The sequence below is a fragment of the Delphinapterus leucas genome, chromosome 11 (genome assembly GCF_059928025.1).
Source record: "Delphinapterus leucas isolate spDelLeu-1000000601 "Yukka" chromosome 11, BTC_Dleu_Yukka2, whole genome shotgun sequence".
Classification (NCBI taxonomy): Eukaryota; Metazoa; Chordata; class Mammalia; order Artiodactyla; family Monodontidae; genus Delphinapterus; species Delphinapterus leucas.
The window spans coordinates 23,022,871-23,043,223 of NC_143139.1; the positions used below are offsets into that span (position 1 = coordinate 23,022,871).

At 42.1% G+C, this 20,353-nt stretch overlaps 1 protein-coding gene across 1 annotated transcript in view; it reads left to right on the forward strand.

Annotated features, from left to right (window-relative positions):
• Nucleotides 1-20,353, forward strand: part of KLHL42 (kelch like family member 42) — a 73,500-nt gene that overhangs the window by 26,184 nt on the left and 26,963 nt on the right. The window lies entirely within an intron of this gene.

Below are 20,353 nucleotides of genomic sequence, written 5' to 3' on the forward strand. Positions count from 1 at the left end.
CTAGAACAGTATGTTACTTGGGTGCTGGCTGAATTTACCAGGATGTTTTGGACTGCGAGTAAGAGAAAACTCAAAATGAACTGGCCTAAACAATTAAGGAAATCATTAGATAGAAGATAACTGAGAAATCTAAGGATAGCACAGACTTTAGTCAAGTTTTGATCCAGCAGTTTAACCATATCACCATGTATGAGGTTTCCTCAGTGTCCTCACGAGGCTGTCTGCTTTTGTGGTTTCAAGATGGCACGTCCAGTGAGGGAAAGATCATCTTTGTTACAGCATTTCCTGTGTTAGTTCTGAGATTCATTCTGATTGAACTGGCTTAGGTAACACTGAACTGACATTGTGTTTGGGGGAATTGAGGAGTATGGACTGAGCTGATTGCTATAGCAAAGGTCACTGCTCTCCCGCTGGGGCCAGAGCTGAAATCAGCTTTCTTGGATCCTCACATGAGAGAAAGGATATACAGATGTATCTGTGTGTGTGTGTGTGTGTGTGTGTGTGTGTGTGTGTGTGTTGCTAGGGGACTGGGACAGGAAGGAGCTTTTGGGAGAAGGAAAAGGAACTAGAATGTGAGTGATAACTACAAATGTCCACTACCCTACACCGGCAGTTAGTGTGAAGTAGTTAAGGAAGGGAGATGTTATTTGGAGATGATACAATTATTTTTGATTTTCCCAAGATACTGGTATGTGTAATTGATTAAGGTATAAGGAAGTAGAGACAGGAAGAACAATTAGCAGGCAATTGTGGTAAAATACACAGGAGGTTCTGAAGTCCTGAAACAGGTTGGTAGCAGTGGAAATGGAAGCTTTTTAGAGACAATATGGGAGAAGATCTCCAGGATTTGGTGAGGGGTGAAAGTAGGGGGAATTATTTCAAGATTTTGATTCTGAAAGATTAAAAGTACTCTAGTGCGACTAACAGAGACAGAGGGCTTGGGAGGGAAACTGGTTTGTGGGGCAGGGAGAGAAAGAATAGTGGGTTTCAGCCATTTTGAGTTTAGAGTAACTACAGAAGATCAAAAAGAACTGGGAAAATGTAGCTAGAGAGAAAAGCCTCAGGTCAAGGGGTGAACCTCAGGGACACCCACAGTTAGAGGAGAAGTTGAAAGAAACAAGGACTGTGAAATATCAAGGTCAAGAAAGGAATTTCTGAGGGGAGTGGTGTCGGAGAAAATGGAATTTGTGATCTCTGTTGATTTAAGTTTCAGGCCTACAGATTAGACCTAAGAATGATAATAAAACATGGAAGAAGGCAAAAAAAAAAAGGTTTATATACAAAAACAATGAAATCAAGCATAACTTGACTGATATGGGAGAAACCCTTGGTTACCTCACCATATACATTTCCCAATTCTCCCTTGATATGTTAGTTATCTATTGCTGTATAACAAATTTCCATAAACGTTGTAGCTTAAAGCAGTACACGTTTGTTATCCAACAATTTTTGTAGATCAGGAGTCTGGGTATGACTTAGCTGAATCTTTCATTTAGGGTCTCACAAAGCTGCAGTCAAAGTGTTATCTGAGCTGCATTCTTATCTGGAGACTTGACTGGGGAAGAACCCACTTCTAAGGTCACTCAAGTTGATAGCAGAATTCATGTCCTTATGGTTATAGGACTGAGACTCCTGGCTTCTTGCTAGCTCAGCTCTTAGAGGCCATCTGCAGCTCCTTGTCATGCGGGCCTCCCAACACAGCCATGTCTTTCTTCAAAGCCAGCTAGGGAGAGAGAGTCTCTAGAATGAGTCTTAGCAAAACAGAATTGTATATAATATTACATAATCATGGAAGTGGCATTCCATCATTTTTGCCATATGCTGTTGGCTAGAAGCAAGTCACAGGTCCCTCCCACACTGAAGGAAAATGAATTGAACAAGAGTGTGAAAACCAGAAAGTGGGGGTCACTCTGGAGTCTGTTTCTCATACTTGACCTCAATTTTGTTTCAGGGTCTCTGTGTGGCTACTTCTAGATCATAGTTGATCTAAGCTAACTGTGATACTGTTTCCTGATTTTCTGACCTCTCTTCCTGTGAAGAGTGGTCATATGAATCAGGTGTGGCAGTGGCAACTAAGCAACAGTCTCCTGGGTGGTCCAGGGAAATCTTTTGGGCTCCCCTAATAAACAGGAACGGTTACAGATGGTACCACTCTTTCTCCTTTTAACTTTCAAATGAGTCTATGATAACTGGAACTACAACAGCACAGGGCCACGAAGGGAGGCCAAAAGAATCATAGAGCACCAGTCTTAAGGCTAGTGATGCCTATAGCTGAACTTCTTGGGATGTCAGAATAATTCATTTTCATTTGTTTAAGCCACTGTACCCTGTTTTTTGTTACTTGCAGCCCACAGCATTCCTAACTAATACAACTGCCCATGATTTTTCTGCCCTCAGCCCTAAGTAGTTATGTTTTTGACTAAAGTAGACAATTTTGAAGATATCCGTGAAGGCTGAGATCTCTGTTCTCTGACTGAGAATTTTGGTTTGTGACTTTGGCTCTGGTCATAGTTGGTTGGACATGGAGTGAACTCTTGACCAAAACTGGGCCAGTCAGATTTTCTTTAGCATTTAAACTGAGAGACACAAGAAAAGGGTGTTGGGAGCTGAATCACATCAATTTCAGAGCTTTGAAATAAGGGTTTGTCATCTTCTGCAGCTGAGGTCTTGGAGTTGTCTAAGTTCCAGCCCTTTCTGAGGGCTGGCTGTCCAGTTTTTCATTAGATTCCATGAGAGACATCTGTATCCTCAGAATCAATTCTTCTTTGCTTGAGCAAGGTAGATTCTGACACGTATAAGGAGTCCCAACTAGGAAACATGGCATACCCAGCCCTTAGCAATCTGACTTCTGTCTCTTTCTTGAGCCATATTTCCTATGCTCATCCTCAGTTCTACCATTATCTTCTCAGCAAAGACTTCCTTGAACCCAACAGGGCAAGACAATTGATGTCTCACCCCTATACCTGCACATCACACTATGCTTATCTGACTTAGAAGGTAGGCACTCCATCTTTTTCATTTTTGTATTTCTAGAAGATAGCACAGTCTGGCACTTATTAGGTACTCAGTAAATGCTTTTTGAATAAAGACAGAGATAAGAGTTTCTGACTAAAGCAACAGTACAAGCATAACCACAAGAGAATTGAAATACATAGGATTCTATGCTGCTGGAGTGTCAGAGACCATGTCTTATTCAGCTTAGCACAGTATTTGGCACATAGTAGACATTTAGTAAATGTCTAATGAGGTGAACTGCACTGTGCCTTGTTTTTCAGAGAATACTAAGTGCCCCTATGGGGCTGGAACATAAGAGCTGTGTGTGTCTGTGAGTGTGTAGGATGTGATGGTAGGTGGGAGGACTAGTGGAAATGAAATGGAAAAGGTAGACTAGGGCCATACTGTGGAAGACTTTGCACACAAGGCTAGGGTTCTTGACATTTATTTTATATGCAATGAAAAAATATAAAGGTACTTTATGCACACATGTAATTGGAGTGAGAGGTAGGCAGACTAACTTATAAGCTTCTAAACAGTTCAGAAAATAAATAACAAATAACTGAACCAGGGTGGCAGCAATAGAAATAGAAAAGAGCACCAGCTCTCAAGACTTAACTGTAAATTTCAGGAATTTTATGAGCCAGATGTTAAAGTTTTGGTAATTTAAAATTGGTCATAGTGGGTATATTCACACCACAGAAACTGGCAAACACTATAAATTAGGGCTTTAAAAAAATCTCACTTTATTATTATTATTTTTATTTTTACATCTTTATTGGAGTATAATTGCTTTACAATGGTGTGTTAGTTTCTGCTTTATAACAAAGTGAATCAGTTATACATATACATATGTTCCCATATCTCTTCCCTCTTGCGTCTCCCGCCCTCCCACCCTCCCTATCCCACCCCTCCAGGTGGTCACAAAGCACCGAGCTGATCTCCCTGTGCTATGCGGCTGCTTCCCACTAGCTATCTACCTTACGTTTGGTAGTGTATATATGTCCATGCCTCTCTCTTGCTTTGTCACAGCTTGCCCTTCCCCCTCCCCATATCCTCAAGTCCATTCTCTAGTAGGTCTGTGTCTTTATGCCTGTCTTACCCCTAGGTTCTTCATGACATTTTTTTCCCTTAAATTCCATATATATGTGTTAGCATACGGTATCTGTCTTTCTCTTTCTGACTTACTTCACTCTGTATGACAGACTCTAGGTCCATCCACCTCATTACAAATAGCTCAATTTCGTTTCTTTTTATGGCTGAGTAATATTCCATTGTATATATGTGCCACATCTTCTTTATCCATTCATCCGATGATGGGCACTTAGGCTGTTTCCATCTCCAGGCTATTGTAAATAGAGCTGCAATGAACATTTTGGTACATGACTCTTTTTGAATTTTGGTTGCCTCAGGGTATATGCCCAGTAGTGGGATTGCTGGGTCATATGGTAGTTTTATTTGTAGTTTTTTAAGGAACCTCCATACTGTTCTCCACAGGGGCTGTATCAATTCACATTCCCACCAGCAGTGCAAGAGGGTTCCCTTTCCTCCACACCCCCTCCAGCATTTATTGTTTCTAGATTTTTTGATGATGGCCATTCTGACTGGTGTGAGATGATATCTCATTGTAGTTTTGATTTGCATTTCTCTAATGATTAATGATATTGAGCATCCTTTCATGTGTTTGTTGGCAGTCTGTATATCTTCTTTGGAGAAATGTCTATTTAGGTCTTCTGCCCATTTTTGGATTGGGTTGTTTGTTTTTTTGTTATTGAGCTGCATAACCTGCTTGTAAATTTTGGAGATTAATCCTTTGTCAGTTGCTTCACTTGCAAATATTTTCTCCCATTCTGAGGGTTGTCTTTTGGTCTTGTTTATGGTTTCCTTTGCTGTGCAAAAGCTTTGAAGTTTCATTAGGTCTCATTTGTTTATTTTTGTTTTTATTTCCATTTCTCTAGGAGGTGGGTCAGAAAGGATCTTGCTGTGATTTATGTCATAGAGTGTTCTGCCTATGTTTTCCTCTAAGAGTTTGATAGTTTCTGGCCTTACACTTAGGTCTTTAATCCATTTTGAGCTTATTTTTGTGTATGGTGTTTGGGAGTGATCTAATCTCATACTTTCACGTGTACCTGTCCAGTTTTCCCAGCACCACTTATTGAAGAGGCTGTCCTTTCTCCACTGTACATTTCTGCCTCCTTTATCAAAGATAAGGTGACCATATGTGCTTGGGTTTATCTCTGGGCTTTCTATCCTGTTCCATTGATCTATCTTTCTGTTTTTGTGCCAGTACCATACTTTCTTGATTAATGTAGCTTTGTAGTATAGTCTGAAGTCAGGGAGCCTGATTCCTCCAGCTCCGTTTTTCGTTCTCAAGATTGCTTTTGGTATTCGGGGTCTTTTGTGTTTCCATACAAATTGTGAAAGTTTTTGTTCTAGTTCTGTGAAAAATGCCAGTGGTAGTTTGATAGGGATTGCATTGAATCTGTAGATTGCTTTGGGAAGTAGAGCCATTTTCACAATGTTGATTCTTCCAATCCAAGAACATGGTATATCTCTCCATCTATTTGTATCATCTTTAATTTCTTTCATCAGTGTCTTATAATTTTCTGAATACAGGTCTTTTGTCTCCTTAGGTAGGTTTATTCCTAGATATTTTATTCTTTTTGTTGCAGTGGTAAATGGGAGTGTTTTCTTGATTTCACTTTCAGATTTTTCATCATTAGTGTATAGGAATGCCGGAGATTTCTGTGCATTAATTTTGTATCCTGCTACTTTACCAAATTCATTGATTAGCTCTAGTAGTTTTCTGGTAGCATCTTTAGGATTCTCTATGTATAGTATCATGTCATCTGCAAACAGTAACAGCTTTACATCTTCTTTTCCAATTTGGATTCCTTTTATTTCCTTTTCTTCTCTGATTGCTGTGGCTAAAACTTCCAAAACTATGTTGAATAAGAGTGGTGAGAGTGGGCAACCTTGTCTTGTTCCTGATCTTAGTGGAAATGCTTTCAGTTTTTCACCATTGAGGACGATGTTGGCTGTGGGTTTGTCATATATGGCCTTTATTATGTTGAGGAAAGTTCCCTCTATGCCTATATTCTGCAGGGTTTTTATCATAAATGGGTGTTGAATTTTGTCGAAAGCTTTCTCTGCATCTATTGAGGTGATCATATGGTTTTGCTCCTTCAGTTTGTTAATATGGTGTATCATGTTGGTTGATTTGCATATATTGAAGAATCCTTGCATTCCTGGAATAAACCTCACTTGATCATGGTGTATGATCCGTTTAATGTGCTGTTGGATTCTGTTTGCTAGTATTTTGTTGAGGATTTTTGCATCTATGTTCATCAGTGATATTGGCCTGTAGTTTTCTTTCTTTGTGACATCCTTGTCTGGTTTTGGTATCAGGGTGATGGTGGCCTCATAGAATGAGTTTGGGAGTGTTCCTCCCTCTGCTATATTTTGGAAGATTTTGAGAAGGATAGGTGTTAGCTCTTCTCTAAATGTGTGATAGAATTTGCCTGTGAAGGCATCTGGTCCTGGGCTTTTGTTTGTTGGAAGAGTTTTAATCACAGTTTCAATTTCAGTGCTTGTGATTCGTCTGTTCATATTTTCTATTTCTTCCTGATTCAGTCTTGGCAGGTTGTGCATTTCTAAGAATTTGTCCATTTCTTCCAGGTTGTCCATTTTATTGGCATAGAGTTGCTTGTAGTAATCTCATGATCTTTTGTACTTCTGCAGTGTCAGTTGTTACTTCTCCTTTTTCATTTCTAATGCTATTGATTTGAGTCTTCTCCCTTTTTTTCTTGATGAGTCTGGCTAATGGTTTATCAATTTTGTTTATCTTCTGAAGGAACCAGCTTTTAGTTTTATTGATCTTTGCTAGTGTTTCCTTCATTTCTTTTTCATTTATTTCTGATCTGATTTTTATGATTTGTTTCCTTCTGCTAACTTTGGGGTTTTTTTTGTTCTTCTTTCTCTAATTGCTTTAGGTGCAAGGTTAGGTTGTTTATTCGAGATGTTTCCTATTTCTTAAGGTAGGATTGAATTGCTATAAACTTCCCTCTTAGAACTGCTTTTGCTGCATCCCATAGATTTTGGGTCGTTGTGTCTCCATTGTCATTTGTTTCTAGGTATTTTTTATTTCCTCTTTGATTTCTTCAGTGAACACTTCATTATTAAGTAGTGTGTTGTTTAGCCTCCATGTGTTTGTATTTTTTACAGATCTTTTCCTGTAATTGATATCTAGTCTCATAGCATTGTGGTTGGAAAAGGTACTTGATACAATTTCAATTTTCTTAAATTTACCAAGGCTTGATTTGTGACCCAAGATATGATCTATCCTGGAGAATGTTCCATGAGCACTTGAGAAAAATGTGTATTCTGTTGTTTTTTGATGGAATGTCCTATAAATATCAATTACGTCCATCTTGTTTAAGGTATCATTTATAGCTTGTGTCTCCTTATTTATTTTCATTTTGGATGATCTGTCCTTTGGTGAAAGTGGGGTGTTAAAGTCCCCTACTATGAATGTGTTACTATTGATTTCTCCTTTTATGGCCGTTAGTATTTGCCTTATGTATTGAGGTGCTCCTATGTTGGGTGCATAAATATTTGCAATTGTTATATCTTCTTCTTGGATCGATCCCTTGATCATTATGTAGTGTCCTTCTTTGTCTCTTCTAATAGTCTTTATTTTAAAGTCTATTTTGTCTGATATGAGAATTGCTACTCCAGCTTTCTTTTGGTTTCCATTTGCATGAGATATCTTTTTCCATCCCCTCACTTTCAGTCTGTATGTGTCTCTAGGTCTGAAGTGGGTCTTTTCTAGACAGCAAATATATGGGTCTTGTTTTTGTATCCATTCAGCCAATCTGTGTCTTTTGGTGGGAGCATTTAGTCCATTTACATTTAAGGTAATTATCGATATGTATGTTCCTATTCCCATTTTCTTAATTGTTTTGTGTTCGTTATTGTAGGTCTTTTCCTTCTCTTGTGTTTCTTTCCTAGAGAAGTTCCTTTAGCAGTTGTTGTAAAGCTGGTTTGGTGGTGCTGAACTCTTTCAGCTTTTGCTTTTCTGTAAAGGTTTTAATTTCTCCATAAAATCTGAATGAGATCCTTGCTGGATACAGTAATCTTGGTTGCAGGTTTTTCTCCTTCATCACTTTCAATATGTCCTGCCAGTCCCTTCTGGCTTGCAGAGTTTCTGCTGAAAGATCAGCTGTTAACCTTATCGGGATTCCCTTGGGTGTTACTTGTTGTGTTTCCCTTGCTGCTTTTAGTATGTTTTCTTTGTATTTAATTTTTGACAGTTTGATTAATATGTGTCTTGGCGTATTTCTCCTTGGATTTATCCTGTATGGGACTCTCTGTGCTTCCTGGACTTGATTAACTATTTCCTTTCCCATATTAGGGAAGTTTTCAACTAGAAGCTCTTGAAAAATTTTCTCAGTCCCTTTCTTTTTCTCTTCTTCTTCTGGAACCCCTATAATTCGAATGTTGGTGCGTTTGATGTTGTCCCAGAAGTCTCTGAGACTGTCCTCAGTTCTTTTCATTCTTTTTTCTTTATTCTGCTCTGCAGTGGTTATTTCCACTATTTTATCTTCCAGGTCACCTATCCGTTCTTCTGCCTCAGTTATTCTGCTATTGATCTCATCTAGAGTATTTTTAATTTCATTTATTGTGTTGTTCATCGTTGTTTGTTTCATCTTTAGTTCTTCTAGGTCCTTGTTAAATGTTTCTTGCATTTTGTCTATTCTATTTCCAAGATTATGGATCATCTTTACTATCATTATTCTGAATTCTTTTTCAGGTAGACTGCCTATTTCCTCTTCATTGGTTAGGTCTGGTGGGTTTTTATCTTGCTCCTTCATCTGCTGTGTGTTTTTCTGTCTTCTCATTTTGCTTCTCTTACTGTGTTTGGGGTCTCCTTTTTGCAGGCTGCAGATTCGTAGTTCCTGTTGTTTTTGGTGTCTGTCCCCAGTGGCTAAGGTTGGTTCAGTGGGTTGTGTAGGCTTCCTGATGGAGGGGACTAGTGCCTGTGTTCTGGTGGATGAGGCTGGATCTTGTCTTTCTGGTGGGCAGGTCCACGTCTGGTGGTGTGTTTTGGAGTGTCTGTGGACTTATTATGATTTTAGGCAGCATCTCTGCTAATGGGTGGGGTTGTGTTCCTGTGTTGCTAGTTGTTTGGCTTAGGATGTCCAGCACTGTAGCTTGCTGGTCGTTGAGTGAAGCTGGGTGCTGGTGCTGAGATGGAGGTCTCTGGGAGATTTTCACCGTTTGATATTATGTGGATCTGGGAGGTCTCTTGTGGACCAGTGTCCTGAAGTTGGCTCTGCCTCCTCAGTGGCACAGAACTGACTCCTGGCTGCTGCACCAAGAGCCTTTCAGCCACATGGTGCAGAATAAAAGGGAGAAAAAGTAGAAGGAAAGTATTAGTAGAAGTAGAAAGAGAGAAAGAAAGAAAGAAAGAAAGAAAGAAAGGAGGGAGGGAGGGAGGAAGGAAGGAAGGAGGGAAGGAAGGAAAAAAGGAGATAAAGTAAAATAAAATAAAGTAAGATAAAATATAATAAAGTTATTAAATAAAAAAATAATTATTAAGAGAAAAAAGAAAAAAATTAAGAAAACAACAACAAAAAAAATGGACGGATAGAACCCTAGGACAAATGGTGGAAGCAAAGCTATACAGACAAAATCTCACACAGAAGCATACACATACACACTCACCAAAAGAGGAAAAGGGGAAAAAAATCATAAATCTTGCTCTCAAAGTCCACCTCCTCAATTTGGGATGATTCGTTGTCCATTTAGGTGTTCCACAGATGCAGGTACATCAAGTTGATTGTGGAGCTTTAATCCGCTGCTTCTGAGGCTGCTGGGAGAGATTTCCCTTTCTCTTCTTTGTTCTCACAGCTCCCAGGGACTCAGCTTTGGATTTGGCCCCGCCTCTGCGTGTAGGTCGCCGGAGGGCGTCTGTTCTTCGCTCAGACAGGTCGGGGTTCAAGGAGCCGCTGATTTGGGGGCTCTGGCTGACTCAGGCCGGGGGGAGGGAGGGGCACAGAGTGCGGGGCGAGCCTGCGCCAGCAGAGGCCGACGTGACGTTGAAACAGCCTGAGGCGCGCAGTGCGTTCTCCCGGGGAAGTTGTCCCCGGATCCCGGGAACCTGGCAGTGGCGGGCTGCACCGGCTCCCCGGAAGCGGGGTGTGGCTAGTGACCTGTGCTCGCACACAGGCTTCTTGGTGGCTGCAGCAGCAGCCTTAGCGTCTCATGCCCGTCTCTGGGGTCCGCACTGATAGCCGCGGTTCGCGCCTGTCTCTGGAGCTCCTTTAAGCGGCGCTCTTAATCCCCTCTCCTCGCGCACCAGGAAACAAAGAGGTAAGAAAAAGTCTCTTGCGTCTTTGGCAGGTCCAGACTTTTCCCCGGACTCCCTCCCGGATAGCTGTGGCACACTAACCCCCTTCAGGCTGTGTTCACGCCGCCAACCCCAGTCCTCTCCCTGCGCTCTGACCGAAGCCCGAGCCTCAGCTCCCAGCCCCGCCCGCCCGGGCTGGTGAGTGCCGGTCGGCACCGATCCTCTGTGCGGGCATTTCTCCGCTTTGCCCTCTGCACCCCTGTTGCTGCGCTCTCCTCCGTGGCTCCGAAGCTTTCCTTCTCTGCCACCCGCAGTCTCTGCCCGCGAAGGGGCTTCCTAGTGTGTGGAAACCTTTCCTTCTTCACAGCTCCCTCCCACTGGTGCAGGTCCTGTCCCTATCCTTTTGTCTCTGTTTTTTCTTTTTTTCTTTTGCCCTACCCAGGTACGTGGGGAGTTTCTTGCCTTTTGGGAGGTCTGAGGTCTTCTGCCAGCATTCAGTAGGTGTTCTGTAGGAGTTGTTCCACGTGTAGATGTATTTCTGGTGTATCTGTGGGGAGGAAGGTGATCTCCGCGTCTTACTCTTCTGCCGTCTTCCCGGAAGCCTCTATTATTATTATTTTTTGGCCACGCCATGAGGCTTGCAGGATCTTAGTTCCCCAACCGGGGGTTGAACCCGGGCCCATGGCAGTGAAAGGGCTGGGTCTTAACCACTGGAACGCCAGAGAATTCCCTCACTTTTTTTTTTTTTGCGGTACGCGGGCCTCTCACTGCTGTGGCCTCTCCCGTTGCGGAGTACAGGCTCCGGACGCGCAGGCTCAGCAGCCATGGCTCACGGGCCCAGCCGCTCCGCGGCACGCGGGATCTTCCCGGACCGGGACACGAACCCGTGTCCCCTGCATCGGCAGGCGGACTCTCAACCACTGCGCCGCAAGGGAAGCCCCACTTTTTTTGATGTCATTTTACTAGCACACCACTGAGAAAGATTTCAGAGAGACATCTGGGTAGAAATGACAGGCCTTGATGATTGGTTGGGGCAGGTGTGGGGTTGAAAAATTGTTAAAGATGTTTCTGAAGTTTCTTATCAAAAGTTGTAACTCTGGGTGACCTGGAGGATAAGGATGTTGTTAGAGCCAATAGTGGAAACATCAGTGGGAGACTAAGTTTTGGGGAAAAGATGATGAATGTGATTTGCTACATGAATTTGGGATATAACACAACATGGATATGTCTCATCCAAAAACAAAATTGATGCCTGTGTTAGATGCTCAGATCTGGCTGACCTGGTGTGTAGATTTGGAATCAGCTGTGACTGAAGCTTTATGAGTGGACACATGTTCCAAGGATGAGGATCAGAGTGAGAAAACAGGGCAACAGAGGGAACACTGGGAACACCTAGGTTCAAGAAGCAGGCAGGAGAAGAGGGCACTGAAGGAGAATCTGAGAAGTCAAGAGCCATCAGTCCATAAAACAGAAACACCTCCTAATTTTCAAGTCCTCCTTCTTGCATTTCTGCTGGACATCTCTTTGGTCTTTTGCCCTCCTTTTGGACCTTAGGTTCCAAGAAAATTGCTTATACTAGTGCCTCAAGCCTATTAGATTCAACACTCTTTTTATTGTATTTTATAATGTTCCCTCTTCTACTTTGAGACGTAGTTTATAAATAATGTAGCCTCCCTACACACTTCATTACAAATCATGATGCTCTGATGGTGAAAGGAGAAATAAAAGGAAAATAATCTATAAATAGATAATATGTTTACCAATATGTACATGTTTGGGCACAGTTATACTAAAAGAGACAATGAAGTACTCAGATACTTGTACCTACAAGGAATCACTGTGCACGTGACGGCTACAAATGCAGACTGGTAAAGCTGTGTTGTACTAGTGATTCAAGTACCTGCTGTGGCCTTGCCAGGGGTGATGTGGATTTCCACAATACTACACATCTCTTGGCAAAATTCAAAAATCAAGACAAGCAGCTCTTGATTTACACAGTAGTTGTATTTCTGGAAAATTCAGCATATAGTCATACTATGCAAAAAAATAGTTGATGCCTGTATATAAAATGGACTTGGGTTCTAGGTAAGAAAAATTATAAACAGAATTTTCTGAATGTCTTTGGGCCACACGAACGTTGCATGGAATGCTGGATAATTCATTGCGTAGGACTGTTCCATTTATTGCAGAATATATAACACTGGAAATACTGTGCACTAAATGTAGGAAATATAACCACCAAAATGCCATGCCAATTTCCAAAATGCCCCGCAGGGGGCAGTTCTAACCCCAGGGAGAACTCTGGTTTACTCAGTGCTCAGTGGTTTTGTGGTAAAAAAGCAGTGGAACTAGGATATCAGACGGCACTAACCATGTTGTATGGACACCTCTCAATTTCTGGAGAACTGGGGGCAGTGGATCTGCAGGTCAGCTGGCCAAGAAGAAGAGACAAAGGATCATAGCTTGGAAGATAGTTTGCTCCTTCAAAAGTTGAGTCCTGGGCTTCCCTGGTGGAGCAGTGGTTGAGAGTCCGCCTGCTGATGCAGGGAACACGGGTTCGTGCCCCGGTCCGGGAAGATACCACATGCCGCGGAGCAGCTGGGCCCATGAGCCATGGCCGCTGAGCCTGCGCGTCCGGAGCCTGTGCTCCGCAACGGGAGAGGCCACAACAGTGAGAGGCCCGCGTATCGCAAAAAAAAAAAAAAAAAAGTTGAGTCCTTGGTAGCAACCTCAAGGACTTGATTTAAAAAAACATTCTTTAGGGAATTCCCTGGAGGTTCAGCGGTTAGGACTCGGCGCTTTCACTGCCGAGTGAAAGCCTGTCTCACGACGCCGCCAAAAAAATTCTTTAAAAAATTCAAAATAATAACAATGCAAGCTTATTGTTTAAAATCCAATCACACACATACACAAAGTCAAGAAGGCAAAGGTATTTGTTGCAGATGTCTCTCACCCACTTAATTTCTTCTCCTTCCTTGAACAAGAATTGAGAATATCAAAAACATGTATTTAATTCCTGTCATTAACTTTCTTATATATGTTTAATTATTTTAAGACAGAACATCAAACAGGAATTCCAGAGACATATTCCCTCAACAAAGTATTGGAGACCCGCGGGCTGCTATTCTTAACTTAAGGTGGGGCTGGAACTAGCTGAACATTCCCTTTCTCTTCACCCCCTCTTCCAAGTCTTAATTTCACAAACACATAGTTCCACAGCTGCTAGAAACACCCATCACTCCTCGGCATCTAAAGAATGCTTTTGCGTGCTCCTCAGTTTTAATTAACTCTCAAATATTGAAGCAGTTTGCTGAGGTTGCCAATGAGACAGAGCCCAGAACCCGAGTGACCCTCTCCTGTGCCCAGCCCCATGTTCCACATTTTCAGATTTAAGCACAGGGTGCCCATGGGGGCCTTCACAGAAGCAAATGCCACTCATGAGACATGATTACTTATGGATGGTTCCTGCTTCATGTAGTTATGAATGGATCGGAAAAGGGGAGATGATTGAATAACTTTGATTAGACATCTTTGAAAAGAGGTAAATTGCTAACATGTAATATTTTGTCCATAGGATCAAATATTTGAGGAAAATACTTGTTTTTGGCTATTAATTTTATGCTTTCATTTGCATTGGGACAAGGAGATTTGCTTTACCCCCAAGACAAAAAAAAAAAAAAAAAAGGCCTTACCTGCCCTATTTTCTATTCTCTGTGAAGTATGATTCCTTTTTAGTGCGCTAGGAACATTTTAGACTGCCAAGTTGGTACTCCTGCATCACTTTTTTTTTTTTTTAATTTATTTTTTTGCGGCACGCGGGACCCTACACTGCTGTGGCCTCTCCTGTTGCGGAGCGGAGGCTCCGGACGCGCAGGCTCAGCGGCCATGGCTCACGGGCCCAGCCGCTCCGCGGCATGTGGGATCCTTCCGGACCGGGGCACGAACCCGTGTCCCCTGCATCGGCAGGCGGACTCTCAACCACTGCGCCACCAGGGAAGCCCTTGCATCACTTATTAACTTCTGGCCTTGTCCCTGCCGTCCCTCCTAATGCCTATAACTCCTTCACTGTGTGATCGTCTTCCTATTCAGATGTATCGTGAAGGGCAGTGCTTCTGAATGGGCATGTGTTTTCAGTTCACCTGGGCATCTTATGAAAATGCAGAGGGCTTCCCTGGTGGCTCAATGGTTGAGAGTCCGCCTGCCGATGCAGGGGACACGGGTTCGTGCCCCGGTCCGGGAAGATCCCACATGCCGCGCAGCGGCTGGGCCCATGAGCCATGGCCGCTGAGCCTGCGCGTCCGGAGCCTGTGCTCCGCAACGGGAGAGGCCACAACGGTGAGAGGCCTGCGTACCGCAAAAAAAAAAAAAAGAAAAAGAAAATGCAGATTCTCAGTAAGGACCTACTGTACAGCGCAGGGAACTCTACTCAATATTCTGTAATAAACTATATGGGAAAAGAACCTGAAAAAGAATAGATATATGTATAGCGGAGTCACTTTGCTGTGCACCTGAAACTCACACAACAACTATACTCCAATATAAAAGAAAAACTAAAAAAAAAAAAAAATGCAGATTCTGCTTTACAATCCACCTGGGAAGCTTTTAAAAATGCAGATTCTGATTCAGTAAATTGAGATTGAGCCTGAGGTTCTGTTTTTCTCACAAGCTCCTAGTAAATGTAGATGTAGCTGATCAGAGAGCCATGCTCTTGAATAGAAAGGTATAGTGGAGGAATGACAGGTGGGGTCAGAAGGGAAGATTACCTTTCAGAGATCCACAAACCACCTGGGAAAGTAAGCTACAGGAAGCGGTGAGAAGAGGTGCATATATGTGATTATGTATCTATGTATATGAAGGTATAAGATTTATATGAACGTATAAACTAAAAATGGCATCATTCAATAGACATTTGGCATAAACATTTAAAAAGGAGGTATGGAGCTCTTTAGGAGTGTTTTATAGATAATCTTTAATATTTCATGTGTCATAGCTTAAAATGAGTTAAAATGTATAAAATGCTTGTATAGTGACTGGTCTATTTTAAGCACAACCTAAACATTAACTATTATATTTATTATTAGTATCACTATTATAGTTTAATGCTGACTCTAGGATTCAAAGATCTAGGAATTAAAATGGAAAGGAGTTTCTTGGAGAAGTTAAATCTTTCCTATAAAGGACAGTCATGGGGATAGTCACCAGGAAATGGAACAAATCAAAGAGCCACCTACGTCTTCCTTAAGTCTTGTGTGAAAACTAGACTGAGGAGGGCCTGGGAAGTAAAATCTTTCGAGGAGTTTTTACGATGTGGATTAGCTGCAACACGAGAAGCTGTAGTAGCTTCTAACCTCAGTTGTATTTGCAGCCTGAGACTCTCCTGACAACTGAGGTTCCACATATGGGGGAAGAAAAGTTAAAGTTGTCTTCTTAAAAATAGAAAAAGTAGAGACTTCCCTGATGGTCCAGTATTTAAGACTCTGTGTTCCCAATGCAGGAGGCCTGGGTTTGATCACTGGTCAGGGAACTAGATCCCACATGAACTAGGCAATGAAGATCCCACATGCTGCAACTAAGACTGGGTGCAGCCAAATAAATATAAATAAATAAATATTAAAAAAAAAAAGGTGTGGTGGTGAGGCATTCATTTAAAAAAAAAATAGAGAGGACTTCTCTGGTGGCACAGTGGTTAAGAATCCGCCTGCCAACGCAGGGGACACGGATTCGAGCCCTGGTCTGGGAAGATCCCACATGCCGTGGAGCAACTAAGCCCATGCACCACAACTACTGAGCCTGCACTCTAGAGCCTGCGAGCCACAACTACTGAGCCCACTTGCCACAACTACTGAAGCCCGCGTGCCTAGAGCCCGTGCTCTGCAACAAGAGAAGCCACCACAATGAGAAGCCCGTGCGCAGCAACCAGAGAAAGCCCGCGTGGAGCAACAAAGACCCAATGCAGCCAAAAATAAAAATAAATAAATTTATTTTAAAAATTAGAAAAAGTAAAGCCAAAATTATATTCAGTAATAATTAGCAGTAATTGAATTTTAGTGAGATAAGCACCAAATTATAGCAATTTGAAGACTTCTCTTTGTCCCAAATCAGGTTAATTAGTTCTCATGCTTATTTAAAAAAGGTTATTTTTACAAAATAGCATAATTAAGTGGGATTTGGTATTATAGATGAGATTTTTTTATACCACATGGTTTTATTGTTCTCTCGCCCCTTTTAAATGATAAAATCTTGTTTTTCAGTGGAGCTCACTGTCTTAATTAAAGCTGGTATAACTGATTTTATAAACTTAAATGTTTATCAGATCCTGGGGAAAGCTTACTAGTTATTCAGCAAAACCATTAATAAGTATACAAAGCACTACCATCCACCTAGTGGGAAAAATCTGAATTGCAAGCATTGTGCATACGTTGAGAGGCTTCAAACTGCTTTTGAGGGGTTAGGCACACAAAACCCAGGCTCTGTAACCACAGGGCCCACATGAGGTCAGTTGTGGCTCTGTCATTCCTAGGGGGGTTCAGTGGACCCCCCAAAGGTGTGGACAACTCATGCACTGCCTTTGAGGCTGGTGCTAATACCTCCTGGAAAAGTTCACTGCTTAGTTCCTTCTTAAGAATTTATTAATACATGTTAGACCTCTTGGTATATGAGAGAAAAATAGGTAATGCTCTAATTATCATAACCGCACGCAAAGTTAAGTAGTACTTTCCCAAGTTTGTGAATAGAATGGAAGAAATGACGTAAGTATTTAAACTATGTTACTACTGATAGAGCTTATCAAAATTGAAGTGACGAAGATCACAGTCAAAATTACGAGTAAGAGGCTCGCAGGATGTTTTACACCATTTTAATTCTTGCTTATTGCTTCTTATTGTGAGGCAGCGTCATAGCACAGAAAGACCACTGGTAAGGCACGAACTTGGTTGGAAGCCTTTGGCAAGCTCTCGGAAACAGTTTCTCCATCTTTAAAACGGGAAGATAACAGGGACCATATACTGTTATGAGATTAAATAATACATGTTCCGCACTTAGTACAGCGTGATCTTAGAGCCTAGTTTAGGGAGCAGCAGTGAAGATCTTAAGTTTTTCCTTGGTTTTCAGATGTTTGCAAGGAGTTAGCACCTCCAGGAGCACAGTACCGCCAGCACCACCTGGGCTCATGAGCTCAGCATTGAGTCAGAGGAAAGGAGGTCGCTTTCTGATTCATGGTTCCACTTCCTGAGGTTCCTTAGTCATCTGAACTGGTCCAGACGAGGCTGCCCCTACTGAGAAACGTTCATGCCCTGTTTTGAGTCAAATGACATTATTTACTGATAGTCTTGGCTAGATGGAAAGGGTGTTTGTGTATTGGTGCATGATGTGGCCAAGGTAACACATATGTTCTTCCAAAGCTGGCTTTTATTTCTTTGGAGAAAGTTATGAATAGCCACAGAGGACTGGAAACTGTCTTCCAGCTCAGAGGCACAGCGGAAGTCGGTGCTGGGTGGGGCAGGGGCTGACTAACTTGCACGGCAACCTCTGGGAGGTGCTCCAGAACCTCTGGCTTGGCCACCTGTACTGTGGAAGCCATTATCCCAGGGTCGCTGCCCTGTTGCTGGTGAGGGTTGCCTTCCGGAGACGTTCCCAAGCCCTTTGATTAAATATTAGCCTTTCAATCATAATGATTGCCACACTGATGGCTGTGGTAGCTGATCCCATTGCTCTGGGATTATGGTGGTGAATAATCTGAATTATGTGAGTTTTGTGCTTCGAAAGAAAAAAATGTATATCCACAAGAGTCAGAACTAGAAGTGTCTTTGTTTAGAAAACTGGTGCACAACACTTTCCCTCTACTTATTAAAATGATCCAGGCTCAAGACAGAATGTTTGGTATGTGTGGATCATAATAAAAACTGTAATCGCCCCCAGTTAGACCATACCTACCAGTGCCCCCAGGACAGACCCAGTCCTGCTAGCACCTCCTTTCACTCTCAAGTATTTCTTTGGAACAATAGTTTATGTGATCACTCTGTCCTACTGCTCCCTCCCAGAGGGCAATAACGTGCATACGGTGGTCTACAGATTCCTTTTTGCAACCGTAGGGTCACATGGCAGAGCGATAAAGAACCTGGGTGCTGGGGGGCTGATAAACTGGCTCTGGAGTTCCTGGGTCGCTTACCAGCTCTGTGAGTTTCAGCAAATGCTTTTTATAAAAAAATGAAATTATTTTCTTGTCACTTAAAATGCATCAAATGATAAAAAATGGTAAATAATTTCTAAGAGTAGACAGGAGTACAAGATTTCTTCCACCGCACCTCTACCCTCCTCCCCAGAGGTAGTCATCTTCAGTCGGATCGGTTCCTTCGCCTTTTTTTGCACCTCAGTCTCTCATCTGTGAAATGGGCATGTTGAACTCATCTCACATACATTCATCTATACGGACCTGATGTGCCCGCCACAGGTCCTGATGTATAGTAAATGCTCACGAAGGGTTATTAATATTATGATTCCTGGCCTGCTCCTTTGTAGGCTGCATATTTTCACTTAGCAAGTATACAGAATGGTTTCTGAACCTCATTTGTAATAAACAAAAATCCCCCAGTAAATGTGGAAATGTGAGTTTTCTGAGGGGCCTCTATTCAAATGTTGTTCTTAAGCAAATATTACCAGGCTCAATAAGCATAGAAATGGAACCATCATCCCTCTGCTCGAAACTGGTCCTTCCAGGTGGGGTTTGGGGCAGTCTGGGTGTGTGGGAGACGGCGGGCTGGAACATTTACACTGCTGTTTGTGGTGTACCTGTTCAGTCATCAACAGAGAGCTTTAGTTTCCATCTGGTTTCTCTCACTGGCACTCAACTCACATGGAAAAGAAAGAGAGAAAGAGAGTAATGAAAGAGAAAGGCATCTAAAGGGCTCCATGGATAGGTTCAAAAACAGATTTGGTCCTACGATCCCAGGTTTTCATGTGGTCAGAAGAAGGCAGGAGATGGAGGTTTCTGAAAGAAAAGAACCCAAGGAGATGTATTTTGACATGTAGAAGGTTAGCTGCTGTCAGTTCGCTGTGACGAGTGCTACTCTGTAGTCAAAACATCCCGCTGAAACTGGGGACCGCTGACAAGAATGTCCTCCCTTTCCTGTTGCTTTATTTAGTGACAGCCAGTTCCAGCTTGTTGTGTCACAGTCAGGCGCTAGGGAGATGCCTCCGTTATCCTCAATAGGATGGAAACTTCTGGTTCACAGAATTTACTCTTTTTAGGCTCTTCCAGCCCCATGTCTCTCCTTGCAGGCTCCACCCTGACTGTCTGTCACACTGGATTTGAAAACCCTTTCCTGAGAGTGGGTAGGGATCCAGAGTTTGTGCTGTGGTAATTAGAATGCCCAGCCCCTGTTCGCACCCAAGGCTATGTCTTCTTGAGCCCTTTTAAGTGGATTAAAATCCAGTCCCCCTCATACCCCCAGGTGGGGAGCATGCAGATCAGTAAACACTAACTTTTTTTTCAATTATCGAGCCATTCTGGCGCCAAAAGTATATCAATAGGAGTTTATTCAGAAGACATTCTTGGCACATTGGTAAAAGCCAAGGATTTTTACCAACCTGAAGACTCATAGGTTATAGGTCTGTGCTCCTTTCTCCAGAGATGACACCTTGGCTCCAGAAAGCATTTCTTTATGTTCATGTTCTTTACATACACAGAGTGACATGTAGCAAATGGGTCTTAATGATTATATTCCATGTCTTTTAGTAAAATGCATCTTTAGGTAATAAATCTTTTTAACCACACAGACATTTTTAAAAAAAATTATTTTATTGAGGTATAGTTAACTTACAATGCTGTGTTAATTTCTGCAGTACAGCAAAGTGATTCAGTTATACATATATATATATATATATATATATACATATTCTTTTTCATATTCTTTTCCATTATGGTTTATCGCAGGTTACTGAAATAGTTCCCTGTGCTATAAAGTAGGACCTTGTTGTTTATCCATCCTGTATATAATAGTTTGCATCTGC